The sequence below is a fragment of the Macaca nemestrina genome, chromosome 4, assembly GCF_043159975.1.
Source record: "Macaca nemestrina isolate mMacNem1 chromosome 4, mMacNem.hap1, whole genome shotgun sequence".
NCBI lineage: Eukaryota > Metazoa > Chordata > Mammalia > Primates > Cercopithecidae > Macaca > Macaca nemestrina.
The window spans coordinates 150,885,973-150,892,265 of NC_092128.1; positions in this window are offsets into that span (position 1 = coordinate 150,885,973).

Below are 6,293 nucleotides of genomic sequence, written 5' to 3' on the forward strand. Positions count from 1 at the left end.
ATTTTTAGTAGAGATGGGGTTTCTCCATGTTGGTCAGGCTGGTCTCGAACTCCCGACCTCAGGTTATTATCTGCCCGCCTCAGCATCCCAAAGTGCTGGGATTATAGGCATGAGCCACCGTGCCCAGCCCAATGCTTTCTTTCATGAATCCTACCTTTGCCATTGTACCTAAAAAGTCATTGCCAAATCTGAAGTTACCTAGATTTTCTCCTATGTTACCTTCTAAAATTTTTATGGGTTTGAGCTTTACATTTAGGTCTCTGATCCACCTGAATTAATTCTGTGAAGTGTGTAAGGTCAGAGTCTGGATTCAGTTTTTTGCATGTGGATGTCCAGTTGTTCAGCAACATCTGTTAAAAAGACCATCTTTGTCTTTGCTCGCTGTATTGCCTTTGCTCTTTCGTCAAAGATCACTTGACTCTATTTATGTGGGTCTGTTTCTGAGATCTCTATTCTATTCAATTGATCTTTTTTTTTTTTTTTTTTTTTTTTTTTTTTTTAAGAGACAGCGTTTCACCATGTTGTCCAGGATGGTCTCATTCTCCTAACCTTAAGTGAACCACCTGCCTTGGCCTCCCAAAGTGCTGGGATTACAGGTGTGAGACACCACACCTGGCCCATTGATCTATTTATCTATTTTTTCACTAATATCACACTGTCCTGATTACCGTAGCTTTATAGTAAGTCTTGAAGTACCATAGTACTTTATCAATGTCTCTGTACAATTCCACCACTGTTTTTTTTCTTTTTTTCGAGACAGAATTTTGCTCTTGTCGCTTAGGCTGGAGTGCAATGGCGCAATCTCAGCTCACTGCAACTTCCGCCTCCCTGGTTGAAGCGATTCTCCTGCCTCAGCCTCCTGAGTAGCTGGGATTACAGGTGCCTGCCACCACGCCTGGCTAATTTTTGTATTTTTAGTAGAGACAGGGTTTCACCACGTTAGCCAGGCTGGTCTTGAACTCCTGCCCTCTGGTGATCCACCCGCCTCGGCCTCCCAAAGTGGTGGGATTCCAGGCATGAGCCACCGCGCCCGGACTAGTTCTACCACTTTTAACTTCGTGTATTTTGATGCTTTTGTTAGTTGCATATACATTAAGGATTAATTATGTGTTTTTGGAGAATTGACTCCTTTATCATTCTGTAATGTCCCTCTTTTTTTTTTTTTTTTTTTTTTTTTGACACTGGGTCTCATTCTGTCACCCAGGCTGGAGTACAGTGGTGTGATCATGACTCACTGAAGTCTGGAGCTCCCAGGCTCAAGTGATCCTCCTGTTTTGGTCTCCTAAGTAGCTGGGACTACAGGTATTCACCACCGTGACCAGCTGATATATATATTTATATATATTTATTTATTATAGAGACAGGGTCTTGCTATGTTGCCCAGGTTGATCACAAACTCCTGGGCTCAAGCAATCCCCCATTACCTTGGTCTCCTAAAGTGCTGGGATTATCGATTTGAGTGACAACACCTGGCTGTAATGCCCCTCTTAAGCTCCGATAACTTTCTTTGCTTTGAAGTCTGCTTTATTTAGTATTATCTTGGTATAGCTTTCTCCACCTATTTATTTATTTATTTAGAGACGGCATCCCGTTCTGTCACCCAGGCTGGAGTGTAGTGGTCCCATCTTGGCTCGCTGCAACCTCTGCCTCCCGGGTTCAAGTGATTCTCCTGCCTCAGCCTCCTGAGTATCTGGGACCACAGGCACACACCGCCATGCCCGACTAATTTTTGTATTTTTTCAGTAGAGACGGGAGTTTCACTATCATATTGGCCAGGCTGGTCTCGAACTCCCGACCTCAGGTGATCTGCCCGCCTTGGCCTCCCAAAGTGCTGGGATTACACGCGTGAGCCACCACGCCTGGCTGACTTTTTTAAAAAACACCTTCTACAAAGCTTCTGGATAGTTTTTGCATTTTATTATGCCTTGTAATTTTTTCCCTGATAACTGGACATAATTTATCGGTAAAAGGCGCTGCTATAAATAGACCTGGGGGAAAGTGGTGGGAAGGTGTGGTGGGAGGAGAAGCCTCTGTAATAGTCCTCTGAGCAGGTCTGAATCTTTGTTTTAAATTATTATTTTTTTAAAAAGATGAGGTCTCACTATATTGCCCAGGCTGGTCTTCAACTCTTGAGCTCAAGCAATCCTTCCACCTCAACCTTCCAAAGTACAGGCATGAGCCTTTGTGCCTGGCCAGATTTTTTTTTTTTTTGAGACGGAGTCTCGCTCTGTCACCCAGGCTGGAGTGCAGTGTTGCGATCTCAGCTCACTGCAAGCTCCTCCTCCCGGGTTCACGCCGTTCTCCTGCCTCAGCCTCCTGAGTAACTGGGACTACAGGAGCCTACCAGCACGCCCGGCTAATTTTTTTGTGTTTTTAGTAGAGACGGGGTTTCACCTTGTTAGCCAGGGTGGTCTGGATCTCCTGACCTCGTGATCCGCCTGCCTCGGCCTCCCAAAGTGCTGGGATTACAGGCGTGAGCCACTGTGCCTGGCCGTGCCTGGCCAGATCTTAGTCTTTCAGTGAGCCTGTGCCTCTGGAATGGACTTTGTAAGTGCTTATTAACACCCCCAACTCACCCGCTTAGGCGGGACAGGATGGGTCCCGGGGCTGGGGTTGGGTTTTCCTTTTCTCCAGGTGGACGGCTGGGGCCAGCTGGAGTTGGGGATTTTCCTTCCCCCAGGTCAGGTAGGCGCTGATGAAGCCCCCCAGGTTGGGCTGTGGTTAAGTAGTTTCTCCTGAGGGTTGACCTTGTTAAGAACAGAAAGCTGGGCTTGTCTCTTTTCCCCTCCCCTTGCTGGAGGCACGAGGGGATTTTTCTCTAATATTCACTCTGAGAACCTGGTTGAGCCCCTGAAGGTAAAACTCACAAGAGCACAGGGCGCCCTGTCTCGGTCCTCTCGGTTTTTATTTTTTATTTTTTGAGACGGAGTTTCGCTCTTGTCGCCCAGGCTGGAGTGCAGTGGTGCGATCTCTGCTCTCTGCAAGCTCCGCCTCCCACGTTCACGCCATTCTCCTGCCTCAGCCTCCCGAGTAGCTGGGATTACAGGCGCCGGCCACCACGCCTGGTTAATTTTTTGTATTTTTAGTAAGAGATGGGGTTTCACCGTGTTAGCCAGGATGGTCTTGAACTCCTGACCTCGTGATCCGCCCGCCTTGGCCTCCCCAAGTGCTGGGTTTACAGTCGTGAGCCACCGCGCCCGGCCCTGCTGGGAGTTTCTATGTCTCGGGCTTCTTCAGCGGGTACAGCAATTCAGCTCCTCAGCCGCTCTGCTCTTCCCACCCCTCTTCACTGGGCCCCATGTGGGGCTTCTGCCCGTGGGTTTCTACTCAGGTAAGTTGTAATTCTCTGTATCCTCCTGTCTCTCCAATTTTGCGGCTGGGAGTTTGCCCTGTGACCGACCTCCGCGGACAGATCTCAGAGGAGTTGTTGACGTTTCAGTTTGTTCAGCTATTTACTTGTGAACTCAGCGTGGTGACTTCCAAGATCCTTCTGTGCCAAACTGCAAGTCCTGTCTGGCTGTTTGTAGGCACTTGGTCCACCTGTATGTGAAACTGTAGGTTTGTGGGGATTTGACAAGGCATGGTGGATTTCTCCCCCATGACCCTTGATAGTTTTGGTTGGTTCTTGATGGAAATGGGGATATTTAAATGAGCCTGTCAAATATGCTCCTGTAACACAAAGATGTAGTTTTTTCAGGGCCAGGTATGGTGGCTCCAGCCTGTAATCCAGCACTTTGGAATGCTGAGGCAGGAGGATCAGTTGAGACCAGGAGCTTGAGACTAGCCTGGGCAACATGGCATATCCAGTCTCTTTTTTTTTTTTTTTTTTTTTTTTAGATGGAGTCTTGCTCTGTGGCCCAGGCTGGAGTGCACTGATGTGATTTTGGCTCACTGCAACCTCCGCCTCCCGAGTTCAAGCTATTCTCCAGTCTCAGGCTCTGAAGTACCTGGGATTACAGGCGTCCACCACCATGCCCAGCTAAGTTTTGTATATATGTATGTATGTATGTGTATGTGTGTGTGTGTGTGTGTGTGTGTGTGTATATATATATATATATATTTTTTTTTTTTTATTGAGATGGAGTCTTGCTCTGTCACCCAAGCTGGAGTGCAGTGGCCGGATCTCAGCTCACTGCAACCTCCACCACCTGGGTTCAAGCGATTCTTGTGCCTCAACCTCCTGAGTAGCCAGGACTACAGGCACGTGCCACCATGCCCAGCTAATTTTTTTTGTATTTTTAGTAGAGACAAGGTTTCACTGCGTTGGCCAGGCTGGTCTTGAACTCCTGACCTCAGGTAATCCTCCCGCCCCGACCTCCCAAAGTACTGAGATTATAGGCATGAGCTAGCACGCCTGGCCCCCCGTCTATTTTTTTAAGATTTTGTTTTGTTTTGTTTTGTTTTGTTTTTGAGACAAGGTCTCACTCGCCCAGGCTGGGGTGCAGTGGCTCAGTTAAGACTCACTATAGCTTTGACCTCCCGGGCTCAGATTATCCTCCCATCTCAGCCTCCTGGGTATCTGGGAGTGCAGGCATGTGCCACCATGCCTGGCTAATTTTTTGTAGAGACAGGGTTTCACCATGTTACCCCAGGTGGGTCTCAAACTTCTGGGCTCAAGTGATCCTCCTGCCTCGGCCTCCCAAAGTGCTGGGATTACACGCATCAGCCTCCGCTCCTGGCCCCCATTCATCTTTGAAGCACAGCCTCCAATGCCCCCTGCTCTGTTGATCGCAGCTTGAAGCATGTTCCCAAGGAGGCTACTGAGATATCCCCTGTTCCCGAGTTCATGGTTTTGAATTAGACCACGATGCATCCAAAAGGTAGAGCCGGTATCGGGATGAGGTACCGAACCTCCCCACATCCCATGTTTACATTTCATATTGTTGCCCTCTGCCCTGGAGAACTTCCTTGAGGCCAGGAGTTGGTGTCAGGAGACTGCAGACAACATATTTCCCTTTTTTTTTGAGATGGAGTCTCGCTCTGTCGCCCAGGCTAGAGTGCAGTGGTGCAATCTCGGCTCACTGCAAGCTCTGCCTCCCGGGTTCTAGCGATTCTCCTGCCTCAGCCTCCCGAGTAGCTGGGACTCCAGGCGCCCGCCACCACACCGGGCTATTTTTCTGTATTTTTAGTAGAGACGGGGTTTCACTGCATTAGGCAGGATTGTTTTGGTCTCCTGACCTCGTGATCCTCCTGTCTCAGCCTCCCAAAGTGCTGGGATTACAGGCGTGAGTCACCGCGCCTGGCAGATATTTCCCCTTTACAGCCCCCAGCTGATAAAAGAGGAAGTCGTTTTTGCATGCCGACCTCAGAGGCAGAGAATGGTGCAATCTCACGAAGACACGTTAAATAAATGAGGAATTCTTGCCACAGCTCTGTGGTCTCTGATATCAACATCTCTACGTTCATCCCTGGCCAACTCTCTCTTCCTCCATCAATCAAAAAATTATTTTTTATTCCTAATGACATAGGACAAAGCCTCTGATTAAATCAGCCAAAAGCCCAGCAGCCCAAGTGGATATTCCCTGCTATCTTGTTGGTATCAAAGTTCCATTGTATTTCCAAGCAACAACAAAAAATAGGTACAAGGCTATGAAAGCTATCTGAATGGTAAAAGACTTTTTTTGTTTGTTTGTTTCTGTTGGGTTTCGTTTTAATCTAAGAGGTTGGACTCAGTGCTGTTGCCACTTGGCTCCAAAGCACCGTAATTCTGAGATTCTCTGTTGCTATAGGGATGAGATGATATGATTCAAATGCACCACATGTTCTGTTGCTAAGGTAATTACAGGCATCCTCACCCTTTCCATCAGGGCTGGCTTTGCCATGGATGAACTGAGCATGAGGTCTCGGGTACAGACAGAGAAGGAAAAATAAGCTTTGTGTGGGAAGTTTTAGAGGAAGTTTGCCATTTATTTTCTTTTTCTTTTCTTTTCTTTTTTTTTTTTTTTTGAGATGGAGTCTCACTCTGTTGTCCAGACTGGAGTACAATGACGTGATCTCAGCTCACTGCAACCTCTGGCTCCTGGGTTCAAGTGATTTTCCTGCCTCAGTCTTCCAAGTAGCTGGGATTACAGGCATGTGCCACCACAACCAGCTAATTTTTTTTTTTTTTCACCATCTTGGCCAGTGCTCGAACTCCTGACCTCAGGTGATCCACCTGCCTCAGCCTCCCAAAGTGCTGGGATTATGGGTGTGAACCATTGCACCAGCCAGAGGAAGTTTTTAAAAAAGAAAAAAATGTATACTTGCTGTTGCTGCTTGACTTGGGTGACCGCACGGTGACAGCCAGCAAAGTG